A 13,347-nucleotide genomic window follows, 5' to 3' on the forward strand; every position below is an offset into this window, starting at 1 on the left:
ACTGAGAGATGCACGGGTAGAGAGGAGAGAGCATTAAACAAACAAAGTACTTATTGACTTCCGACAGCGAGTCGGTGCCTAACGCCCTGAATTGGCCGGTGAGAGAATAAAATCCTGTCTTGTCGTTGATGGACGACGAAGGGAGAGTGAACGTACAGTCGGAGAGGAAAAGAAACCACAAACGGTTTCGGAGTTCAAGTTCAAAATCTCTGTGAACGTCTATAAATCAGCAAACGACTTGGCCACGAAAAACACGAATCTGCTGCTTGTACAACGTAGAAACTCTGAGACTGAGTTGTGACGATGAGGCCTTTTGTTTGGACTTCTTAAATTTCAGACCTGATGATGGCGCCGGATTAAAACTTGAGAAATCGCCAAACACACAGAAAACACGGACGCCGTGCTAATCCGTGAGATGATCGCTGAGATGTCTAACGTGGAGATGTCAACCTCATGAAAGACGATCACATGGTTGTCGGTCAGTCTAGACAATAGACTGTATTACACACTTAGACCTGCATTCTGCTGAATGACCAGCAAAGGGCGACATTACAAGTCTGTAACACGTTCATTTTGTAAATTAAAGTTCCATTGGGGCGTGGACACCATGTGATTAACAACAAGCACCGTCCAATGGGTGCCGGTTGCAGGTGTTGGGTGGGCGTGCACGTTCCTTGAGCTTCCAATCAGGCTCCTCCCCTTCCTCTTGCAAATATACTCAGAGATGCTAAATACGAGGCCTGAAAACGTCAGCTTGAAATCCAGAGGGTGATGTCGCAGCGGGTTGACACCAGGTGGCGGAACAACAGACGGACTGACGTCGTCATCCTTGGAGCCTCGTCCCCAGCATGTTTAAATAAAGAGCAATAAACGTGGTTTTAACCTGGACTGCATCAGCCACCGGGAAAGTGTGCAGTTATGAAAAAAAGCTCAATTTTCCCACCAGATAAGGACAATAATAACGTAACAACGCCGAGGTGACCACCTAAGTAGACGCCCTGCTTAGATAATCATTTTTATTGTCTCCAAACAACAGCGGGACGATATCAAAGCAGACATTACGTCTCTGCATGTTCTTTTTGTTCTGTTTCCTCTCAAAGAAAAGCCGTCAACATGAACCCAGACACAAAGTCTACCTCACATTTATCTGTTTGCTTCCATTTCGTATTTATCTTTCAGATATTTCCCTGAGTCTGGCTTTGACGTTTCGTGTTGATTATCCATCCCTGCTCTCTCCTCTGCTCCCTCTGCCTCGCTCGGCCCCTTCCATCACACAGTCGCACTAATATTCAGACACACACCCAGACACACACACCTCCTGTCACCCACGCAGCTATTTTACATAATTCAGTGCATTTATCCCTCTGCCTCTCTTCAGCCGCTGAACCTCGGTCCTCTCTCTCTGTCTTTAATTTTCTTTCCCCTCCTTGCACCCTACTTGTTTTCAAAACCCTCCATCCCCTCCCTATGCCGACTTTTATCTGTGTTCCTCTTTCACCCACATCGGCCCTCCTCTCCCGCTCTCTTTCATTTACCTTTCTAAATTGCGATTCCCTTTCTCTGCGAGCCAGCCCACTTTTCCCGCTGCCGTCCCTCACATCTTTTCACACAGAGAAGGTGCTTGTCACCCGCCTGAGACATCAAACTGCCGCCTTCACCCACATTCACCGCTTTAAAACCAACCGACGCACGAAACTCTGCAGCCCGGATGAGCGATTGGTGGACGAGTCTTATAAATCAAATCTCAGTAAGTAGCGGTCTTACATGAAGAGATGTTGAGATCTGTGTGACAGATGATCGTAATCAAACGTGAAGTAATTTAAATTTGTTTAAGCTCGACTCATGAACTGAAGGAGATCGTGTGGCGGCTCTACCCGGTTCACTGCGGTTATCAGGGGTGATGCCCTGTACGGCGGAAGATCATTTTTTAAAGATAAAGGCATCAGCACAAGTGATATCAACATCCATTTTAATTATTTACTCATCGTTAGAGGAGCGGAAAAGTTGATTTCAGATTCAAATGGCATCAGTGTTATGTTTAAAAAAAACAACCCTTTAGCTTGGGACGTGAGATTTAGTGTGAGATTGAAAAAACAAAGTGCTGGCGTCGTGTTCTGAACCTTAGGGTGATTAAAATAAACAACACTTGATCTTGTTGTTGCCAATTAGAATTTGTAAGATTTAGAGAGAGCACATGTTTTATTACAGCCTCCAATGGAGGGATTCATTGAGGGGGGGGGGGGGTCTGAGTCAACCAAGGCTTTATCTGATTTAGGTCGTCACAGCTGCTGTTGTTTTCACCAAGTGCAATAAGTGTAATTATTAAAAAAAAACACCCTGATATAACTCATGCGACTAACCACGATGGACCCCTCCCATGAATAGCAATGATTTTAACAGTCGATCAAGAAGCCCCCCCCCCCCACACATGTTCAACATGTTCTTCCAGCTGTGTCAGCCTCGTCATTATCCCCAGAGCGATGCAGTGTAACAGGAGCTTTAACAAACCTACTTCAGTCTGGTCTCAAAATCCCTTTCAACAAACTTCAAAACCGACTCTAACGAGGACATAGATTGAGGGTAGAAATGGAGGGCAGCGTGACACAAGGCAGCACGACTTGTTTCTTTTCTTTGCTCTGACTCTCTCACTAAAGATGGCGAATGCCTTTTCGGCACCCGCGCAGTAAGACGCTAATGCGCGATAGGATTAGTGAACTATGACCAGGGTGCGTGTTGTTCCCCTCCACCGAAGAGGTTACCTGTCCATCAGCGTTTGTTCTTCTCTCGCTGGGTCCTATCATCTATTGGAAAAGCAGCTCGTCCCCGAAGGACAATGAATCCTGGGATAATTTGGCCCCGAGAAGGATCCAAGTGTTGGATCCTTCGCTCGGGGAATTGAATGGACACATTTGGTGCACAGCTTCTGAAGCTTTTGAAGCAGATCCACATAAATTAGTAGATGCAGGATTTATTTTCTGACTTTAAACCTCTAGATTTGTTGTGTCTCGTAAAGTTCACGTGTCAGCTGTAATGTGTCATGACATATCTACATTTTGTAAAAATACTTGCACCATTTTCTATGTTTGTATATTTCTTTTAATACTATTTTATTTTATAATATTTGTTTGCCGGGAGACTGAAAAACAAAGTAAGAATTTCATTACATAGTGCAAACTGTGTTTATCTGCTGTGTACATGACAATAAACAGCTTGAATCTTGAATATACTATAAATATATATAATATACTGTATCAGCTAACTTGTGCTGAAGTAAGAACATCAACACTAAAAAAGGATTGGAGGGGTGACGCACACCCCTGCATGCACATTGGTTAAATTATATATACACCATACTAAGTTTGTCCCAGCACAGTTTCACAACATTAAAGATCTGTAACTTTGAGTCTTGTGCCGTTGCTTCGTTGTTGAGCTGTGTGTGCAGGCAGCTGTTTACCCCAGGGCTGTTCCCCGGGCGTGCAGGGTAATAATGTGGAGTATTTATAAAAATGAGGAGAAAGTGGAAACAGGAAGCACATGACAAAATATTCAGAGTCAAATTCAGATTTAGGTTTAAAAACAGATGCTACAAAAAGCCAACGCAGGAATCAGGAATCACGCTATCAGTGCGGTTTTGTTGTGAAAATCCGATGGATGAATGCAGCTGAAGGCTGAGGGAGTAAAAGTCACAGTACATTCCTGAGTTATCAAGTGATCTGCAAACAGCAAAACAGAACTCATCACTAGTGATAGACTGCCTTACTAAGCATTATGTTTATGAAGAGCCACTTGCGGCAGTTTGTGTTCACATTAAATTTCATTTAGAAATCGCTGAGCAAGAATCCCCTGCGCCATGCAAGCATTTACTTTGTTAATCTCCAAAGAGACTCTGCAGCAGTGTTGGGTTTTAAATTCCGACTGACCTCCAAAACAAGCTTCTTTTCTCCTACACTTTGTTTTTACTACGATTAATCTCTATTTACCCACTCATGGGCACGACATCAGAAAGGAGCAAACTTATCCCTTAATTGTAATTTGTAGGAATGTCTATCGGGCAGATTACTCCTGATTTACTAGTGTTTAAATGGTGATTATTCTATGTGCTAAATGCAAGTTTGCCTGTTTTGTCAGTGAACTAACTACACAGTCATCTGTTAAAGTGTTTTATTTAATCCGTTATAATTGTATTTAAGAGAAAGGGAAGGTATTCATCAGGGTTCATTAGTATTCATTCCAAAGCCAAAGGGCTATTTTTCTCATCTGTACCTGGACAGATGTTACGCACACATGCTGAAAAATGATGACAGCATTTATTGAAATAGTTAAAGCAAAGGCAGAGAAAAAAAAAATACATGTGGAATAACGTGCAGCTGAGCAACCAAGACAACAAATCCAGCGATTACCATGTTTGTCATATTTCTCTCAGAATGTATCATATACTTTAGACAATGAATAAATATTCTCCCTTTTACTTCTGGTTTTGTTTTTACCTGTAATCATACAAATACTTTACGAAGGCACTCGGAGTCAAGCTCGTGATGTTCTGTGTGTAACCATTAAAATGCTTTCAGCCACAACACTACTTCCTTCATAACCAAGTATCGCTCCCTGCAGGGTTAAGCATCAGCCTTTTTCTCTCATGCTGAATTATCTCTGATGGTTACAGCTGCTGACATTCACCTCGTCCACGATAAAATACTTCAGACAGACAGAAAGAAAGTGGCTTCAATCACAAAGTATTTTCTTGGGTCTTGCCATTAAGTCGCCTCCCGTTCACTCTGAAGACCCTTCTTGCCCTTTTCAGTAAAATAAACAGTCGAGACAGTGACTTGCTCAAAGGCTCTGGCCGAGATTTGAACCCAGAATTCACAGTCTGGACATATATATTTACTTTTCAGATGCACACGCTCAAACTCCACATGCTGCACGAAAGCAGGATTCACATTTTGGGAAAATTGGTTCTGTTCAACTTGTATATATTTCCCTTCTGAAAGATAATACACCATACCTGCCTTTTGTTTTTTTTGTTTTGTTTTTTTTTCATTAATATGCACAGAGTGGAGAAATGTGGGCGGGAGCGTGTGCAAGCACTCATTCAAAATCAGCGTAGAAATCATCGACTCCACAGTCTTTTAGGAAGGATGTGCGCCGGGTGGGGTGATCTGTGGGGGAACTGAGCAGTGACAAATTAAAACCTAAAGAGGTTGGTGTGATCGCTGTCTGTTTTTAACACCCCTGCATTTTCACTTTAGTGACTAATGTCTAAATTAATCAAAGCCATTAAGCATCCCTTTTATTAAAATGTTAACAAAAGCATCGGAAAAAAGAGAGAGAGAGTGCACGGGTCCATTTGAATCTATTTCTCGCTCTCTTTTTCTCTCTGTGTTCCGTTGCCATGGCAGCATTTGGTTTTTTTATTTTTTTTTATTCCTGAGGTACCTTACATTTTAGCTTCAAATATACAACACCATACTACACAGCTCGGAACAGACGAGGTGACTGGGAATTCGATCAGATATTCGCGCAAATGTACAATCTATATCCTTCCAACCCCCCCCCCCCCCCCCCACACACACACACACACACAAACACACACACACACACACACACACACACACACACTGAGCAAAGGAATGTGTCAAGCAGCCACAAAGACAACTGATAGATTACAGAAAATCATTTAAGAGCTTCATTAGTCCTGGGATCACGGCTGACGACTGACACGGCGCGCTAATGAGTTTGATTATGAGCAGCGTCGAAACAGAAAGTGCAAACATCTGGAGACCTGTTTTCATTCACTTGTTGCACCTAATTTAAAATCCAATTATGTAACTATTGTTTGGAGATGATGTAAATGCCTGAAAAGCCGACTTGAAAGACAAAGCAGCCGGGCTGAGGCCTCGTGGTGTCGGCGGGAGGTGAAGGAAGAAGTGCTCGTCTTTTTCGTTTAGCAGGTAAAATAAATCATCCATGTGCTGGAATAACATTGTTCAAGTGGCTCGTTCTCAACATCACGGTTGTTCAAATGTTACAAGAGCTTTTTAAAGGACGCTCACATGTTGAGTGAGTAAACTGAAAGGGCTGAGAAATACATTTCTTGCCAAATCTTGGGATAAACCACACACACACATATTTATGTCCAATATCAAAATGACTGGATGGTCCAATATATATTTACTGTCCCATCATTCTGGAGCACTCGAGGATGACTCCACCCATTGGACGGTCCTAGGTGTCAATCACACTGTATACGTGGCCCAATGCAAAAAGTGGTTCATCGTCAATTTCGCTCCGAGGCTCCATCGTATCCGTAGAAGTGAAATGAGTCGGGCAGAGATTTCCACATGTCGTCACTGGTCTTTGCACCGTGTATCATTAAGAGTTCCTGTCTCTCTGATGACGGTCACACGCTGAGTAGATCTCAGAATGCAAATTAAGTGGGCGGAGCTGGCAGACAACGAACAACAAAGCTGCTGGATGATGCTGCGCTCCCGTGATACAGGGCAGATGGAAGAGATGCTAACATGCTAGCAGTGGTTACAGAGCTGGCGGTGTGAGGGTTAATACTCAACATTAAAATCTGAAGCTGGCTCCAACAGCAGGAATCTATGTTTGGGTTTTTCAGACACTTCAGAGTTGTTTACGTCAGCAGCTTCAAAAAATGACTTTGTCAGTCAGAAACCGATGAGTGATGAGCAAATAGCTTTAATTCTATTTAATTTCGTAATGTTTGGTGGCAAAACTCTAACAAACTACAGATTTACACCTGGTTCAAATCTGATCGCAGTGTGTGGCAGAGACCACCCAGGTAGAATAGTTACTGTATGACTGGAAATGTTCGGGAGGTGATTAATCACATTGGGAAATACAATAATTCACATTCTTGATTAAATGTTGAAAGTATCACCACTATCAGCCTGAATCCTGAATACACAGTTGAAATCAGGAGGCAATTAGCTTAGCTTAAGACAAAAAGGCAGGAGGAAACAGCTAGCCCGCCTCGCTTAATCCACTTCCTTTTAAAAATCATTATTCAGCATAAATCTCATCTTTTATTTATCCTGCACAGAAACAGCATTGGAAACTTTGTGATTTTAATGTGGAGTTTGGTGCAGGAAGTTTTTTCTTTGCAAACAATGTAATGGCTTCCCAGACTCTTGGGCACTAAAGTTAAAATAGGGAAGATGCTAACAGAGGACACAGGTGGATTAATTCATTGCTTTTCATTACACGTAACTCACGTTTTTATGAGCTTTCATAGCGACCGTCTTTTTATATACTTTAAGCAAATAAGAATATTAGATAAGCATACAACCATATTACAATGCACCATTTGTCCAACTAACAGTCCAACAGTCACACATATTCAAGAGAGAGAGGACGTGCAACTGCTCAGTTTTTAGTTGTGCATTATTCTTCCGCTGATCATCTTCTCTGAGTGTTGGCAAATCATTTCTGCACCATATCAGCAAGAACACACAGAGAACAGACATGACATCGTGCGTGCTCACGTGTGTTAACCATGTTCACATGTACGAGTGTAATATCCATGTGCTGGGGCAACATGTGACAATGCATGTGCTCGTTCATTGTTGGACGTGAATCTGATGTCAAGCAGAACGCTGAAGAGGGAATGTGTGGGTGGCAATCGCTTCCAGCTTAGGCCCTCTGAGAGAACTGAGGGAGAGACAGAGTTAAAAGAGTGGGAGGGAGTGATGTAGACACACATGAGTAAGAGGTTGGTTAAAAAAAAAATCAGGAAAGGAACAGTGTGTGTGTCTGTGTGTGTGTATATGTGTGTGTGTGTGTGTGTGGTGGGGGGGTGTTTGCGTAGGAGTATGAGGGATAGAGCAAGAGCAAGACTGTATGGAGTGAAGTCAGGACGACAGAAAGCGCAGGATGGAGGAAAAAGGAAGAGACTGAAATGGAGGAAAATCATCTGGGGGGAGTAGTAACACGAGAGGGAGGGAGAGGGGGAGTTTCACTGAGGATGGGGGAGCTGGATGGAGAGAGGGAGGGAGCACAAGAGGCAGAGATGGAGGCTGGAGAGGGAGTGGGTGTCTTAATAGCGCTGAAACGCTCAGGGCTTTTTGTATGTTTGCCTTTGTTATGATAGAACGCTGGTTGGCTCCCTGTTTGCTTTTTGATCCATGAACTGTGACTGCGAAGGCAAAGCAGTCGTTCCTGTGTTTAATGAACAATGCAGCAGCATCTGGGGCTCCTGTTACATAATGGCAGCATCTTAAGAGCAAGGACCTAGCGCTGCCACAGGTGTCGGGGTCGTGCAGGTATCTGGACAGGTCCTGGTCACTGGCTGAGCTGAGAAAATGCTGCAGTGGCTGTTTGAACTGATCCTAAACATGAGCAAAGAGCTGCTGTCGAACAGGAAGTGTGAGCTTCTGCAGCTGCACTCCTCTGTCAACCTTGACCTCACCGTTCAGCTTTCTGAACAAATGACTAACGGACAAACAGCCACAGTATGTGTCCATGAATGAAAAGTGACATCTTGCGATTGATCGGTTCAGAAGAGTTTCCCAGTGAGCGTCTGGTGGTTGAGCTTTAACCCACGAGGTCTTGTTGGACACAACCTGAAGGGATTACATGCGGCTGCCACTAGCTGCAGGGACAGGAACTGGGATGAGGTGCTATGCAAACTGGGACCTATAGGCATGAGCTGATGGAGGGATACACAAGAGGATCCTCCAGATCCTCCAGAGGATCCTCAGAGGGAAGGTGCCACGTGTGGATGAGATGCAGAAGCTTCTGGACTTTGGACTTTTTGCATGGAGGGGGAGGACAGAGCCTGAAGACTGGAAGACTGGGGTGGTAGTTGCTATTTTAAAAAAAAGGCTTTGTGCTCAGTTGTTGGACAATCACACTGTTTAACATCCCAGGAAAAGCTTATGCCGAGGAGCTGGACAAGTGGGTCCAACGTCTCCCTTTAAAGTGTCCCTTTAAATAATCTATCAGTTGATGCTGCTCATAAACTTTCTGCCGAACAACAAAACTTCAGCACCTAAAAATATCCAATATCAGAATAATCCAAAATAGAAATAAAGTCACTGTTACATAAATAAGTGTGGACGTTACACAACAGCTACAAAGGACACAATCAAATACTCAAATGAACAGTGAAATGATGGGGCCTTCAAAAAAACCCTGCTCCTGCAGCTGAGAACTAAAAACATGACACAGATTGAGACGCCAGCCAACCGTCCAATCACGGGACCGTTTGACTGCCGATCACAAGTTTCTCTTCTCTGTGTGAACGAACGGAGCCAAGTTGGCTGAAAACCACAATTCTGGACAATCCTTTGTATTCTCATGACTCCCCGGCATAATGGGTTTTTTTTTTTTTTTTTGGAGCCACCAGTAGAAAAACAAGTCATTTTTCTACCTTTGCTGTATCGAGCCTCTTCCCTTGATTCACAACGTGCAGTATATATATTAGAGATTCTAGTTTCCATTTTGTTTGAGTCAGACAAAAGTAGTGCTGATGCCCGGTTAAGAGAAATGAGAGTAAGATAATCTCTGATCTGGATATTGATGGTTCCGTTTCTCTGCTGTTTGCCGTTTGTACTAAATGTTGTGTCTCGGGCGTCGGAGGTAAACTTTTAAGCAGGAGAGCTTCTTGCAGAGCTGTCAATCAGATGCCCCGCCGACTGCTTTCGCTTCAGTGGGAAGTGAACGGACGGGAGAGCGAGCGTCTTCTCTGCAAACACGTCTGCTGCAAAGAAATGAAAGGTCTAATTCTGGATCAATTGAAGATTCGTGTGATTTTTAGAGCAAAGAGCCGAGAGGACAGTCTGATCGAAATGATGCACATTCGTCCCATCATTTACTGTGCACGTGCTTTTTTACCACAAGCACACCACGACATACATCACTTACAAGCAAACAGTGCTCTCTAACCTCAACTACCGACTCAGCGCGGCTCCGAGTGGTGCATAATAGGTCTGGAATTTATAACTCAAGTCTTTTACTGAGCTTTGGGGAAACAGCACTTTAAAGCTATAGAATTATTGACTGAACTGTTCAGCATTTTCAGGATCAACGTGCATTGTGCTCTATGCAGAGTTGTTTGGCTGGAGCATGACATTGTGTGAGAGGGAACAGCAGATGGGAAGCAGTGGACTGTTTGTGCTCTGCAACAAACCAACAGAGGAACACAGAGAGAAGTGATGTCATCGTGCAAGAGATGAGCGCAAACGGGGGGGGGGGAGAGTTTAAAGCATAGTTTGCTAATTTAAAACTGCAGTTCTCGAGTGATGTATGAGTTTGGGGAGATGAAAAAATAAAAACCTTTCACAGACGTCATCTTTTATATTTGTGCCGATAACAAAACAGTAATTTCACAGAATGAAATATGAACGAAGGATGTGCATTTAAGTTTATATGTGATGAAAATATCCATATCAGCAATGACCCCAAAAACCCTTATCTTCAATTTCTACTTTCTGAAATAAGAAACTGCTCTTTAACTATATGAACCTGCATCAGATGATATAATGAGTTGGATTCACATTGATGTGTGGAGAACAGAAAGTGTGTCCTACCTAGATAAGGTGGGGCTTGTTGTGCTTTGTGTCCAGACTCCGAGAGACAGTGTCTGTGGGTTTCCAGTCTGTGTGAGCCCACAGTGAGCCGCTGTGACTGGAGATGCGTTCACTGACTCTCGCCTGTACTCCACCGAGTCTCGGTGTCCGTTTGAAACTGCAGCAGCTCCGCAGTTTGTGTTATATTCCTCCGAGCATCAGCGCTCGCTCTGAATCGATACTCCAAAAGCACACAGTGATATTAGTGTCTAAAAATAACTGAGTGGGTTCGGGCCCCTGCCAACAAGTGTCATGACACACGTGTGTTTGTCTGACTGTCTCATAAGCAGATGACCATCCTCTGGTGGGTTTGTAAGGCAGTGTTCAAGGTCCAGGCAGAGGAGTATTGCTCAAATCAGCCTCGGAGATAAAAATGGAGCCAAGAGGACGGAAACCGAAGCAAAGCCAGTGATATCGATCCCACTGCACAGAAGCCTAATATAGCAAAAGACGTCCACGTCGCAAATGGATGCGTGTTGGCCTCACATCAATCCACGAACTTTAAATATTTCATAGACACATAGTATATGAATAAATGATAAATCACCTGCCTCCATTTCCAAGGCACCTGGAAACAGGGCTCCTTCAAGGTATCTGGATATGTCTTAGTAAGCGAATAGAAAAAGAACTGTGGTGATCTTATAATAAATACAAGACTATATAAATATCACAGAAAACTATAAACTATATATTTATATAGAATATTCTAAGGAAATATTATTTTTCAAGAGATAAAAAATACCATCAAGTGCAATATGGTGACCATAGACTCTACTAAGCACCACAGATACACTGGAACTCCCTATATAAAGATTACAGGAATATTATGGAGGAGTTTCACCTTGGGAGAACCTTATCAATTAATCAATTAATCAACTACAAACACGTTAGACTATTAAGATAAAAGGTCATAACTGCACAAACAGGTGGGAGCGTGTCCTTTTGTTCTGCAGTTTAATCTGCAACCGCAGGCCTTTAATTTTCCAAAGTGCTTACTTTACCAGTGTGGTGCCCCAGAAGTGCCACACTGATCAGAGCAGGGATGGCAGGTATTAAGTAGGCCACTGCTCGTTAGCTCGCATCCTCAGACTAATTAGTGAAGGTAAAACGACAGAGAAACAAACTCTGAGTGTTATAACTTCACACTGAGCCGCTGTTCATCCTCCCCCCGCCTCCCCAGCGGCTGTTCCGCGGCGGGCAGCCCGGCTGAGAGCTCCTCCTCCCCGGCCTCTCCCTGTCCTTTCTCCCCGGTGCCCTCCGCCCCGACTCCGCACTCGCTATCCCGGTGACCGACGGAAGATCCGCTGGGGCCAAGTTCTCTCATCTTTTGGGATGGGAATGTTTCTGCGCTGGTTCTCCTTAGTGCGTGTCCGCCTTGCGCATGCCAAACGTGAACGTGCCAAGGATGGATGGGTGAAAAGGTAAAAAAAAAAAAAAAAAATTTGCGTTACTGCATTGGACTTAGTTGAAATCAAAAGCTCGGTGTGCAGAAGAAGTGCATGTCGTGGTGTGCATCCGTGCGTGTGAGCGTGCCAGTGTGTGCGTAAAGGAGCGGTGCTGTGCGCAACGTGTGCGCCAATGTGCCAAACTGGGAGGACGCGCTGCGCTCTGGTCTCAGCTGCGCCTGTTTCCTATTCTGCTGGATCCTCCAACGGAGCAGTGAGCAGGTAGATGATTAAAACAACATTCAGGTACAAGGCAAGAAATATGTGGAGTGACACTGACAAGCACCGACCGTTATGGAAAGAGGAAAAAAATGAAGTCTGACGTTGGAGTGGCCAAAAAAAACCCAAAGACAAGCATATGCCAGAGAAGAGGGTAAAAAAAAAACAGTTTTAAATCTGAGCGAGTGGCAGCAGCTGACAGGCGGCACGTGAAGACTCAACAACGCGGCGTTAATGGCAACTTAGTCCCTCGTCTTCCTTCACACAACCGGCGGTTCATCCTCAAGTAATCCGCCTGTTGTAGAGTCTCCTGTCTGCTGCTCAGAGGAAGATTATCCAGCACAGGTGGACAGCAGCACAGTTTCAGGAGGAAGCAGCAGTGCACTGATGCCCTGCGCTTCAATCTATCCCTCTCTCTCTCTCCCTCCCTCTCTCACTCACTCCCCCACTCTCTCTCTCTGTATGAGAAACAGAGGGAGAGAGAGGGATGTTAAGAAGAGGCGGGGCTGGATGGATCCCTGCTGGGACCTGGAGCGATTTTAAGCCCTGCAAGAAGCCCTCGTCTCTTCCTCCCCTCCTCTCTTTCCTTTCTCCTTTTTACCCCTCACTCTTTCTAGCGCTTATATTCTGCTGACACACACAAACACACACATGCAGCACAGTGTGCAGTCCAGAGCCAGGGGCAAATGTGTGGGCAGCGTGCAAGCATGTCATTCCTCACACAGTATATCCACAAAGCTGCACCTGCCCGTGCATGCTGTTAACATGCAAACCCGGCAAAGCATGACTAATCAAAATGAAAATGATTAAACTCTACAGCCGAGCGTGCTAATTGAACTTTGTGGAGCGAGGGGCCAATAAAACCGACGGCGGAGTGCAAATCTACACCCGACGCCTAATTCCGCGTCTCACATCTTTAGCTGATCTAAGTGACATCAAGCACTTTTTAGTTTCACTCTTGAAGACATCACCACTGATTGTTGGGCGTTCGGAGATGACAGGCAATCAGCAATTCCAGAGGGGTATCTCAGATCGGTTCCCATGACAACTGTGGCTTTGAAGCAACTTCTTTTTAAAACCATTGTCGTATT

General features: G+C 44.2%; 1 protein-coding gene across 18 annotated transcripts in view; it reads right to left on the bottom strand.

The window, feature by feature from the left end:
- The window catches only part of syngap1b (synaptic Ras GTPase activating protein 1b), a 111,733-nt gene that overhangs the window by 37,426 nt on the left and 60,960 nt on the right, over positions 1-13,347 (bottom strand). The window contains exon 1 of one of the 18 annotated variants that reach the window (XM_069536612.1): positions 10,554-10,658. The exons of 16 other annotated variants lie outside the window; for them this stretch is intronic. The gene's annotated coding sequence lies outside the window, so the exon portion shown is untranslated. Of the gene's footprint in view, positions 1-10,553; positions 12,662-13,347 lie in introns of those variants that run through there. One more of the 18 variants, XM_069536611.1, reaches the window with a different exon arrangement.

This window comes from Paralichthys olivaceus, chromosome 13, assembly GCF_024713975.1.
Source record: "Paralichthys olivaceus isolate ysfri-2021 chromosome 13, ASM2471397v2, whole genome shotgun sequence".
NCBI classification, from domain to species: Eukaryota; Metazoa; Chordata; class Actinopteri; order Pleuronectiformes; family Paralichthyidae; genus Paralichthys; species Paralichthys olivaceus.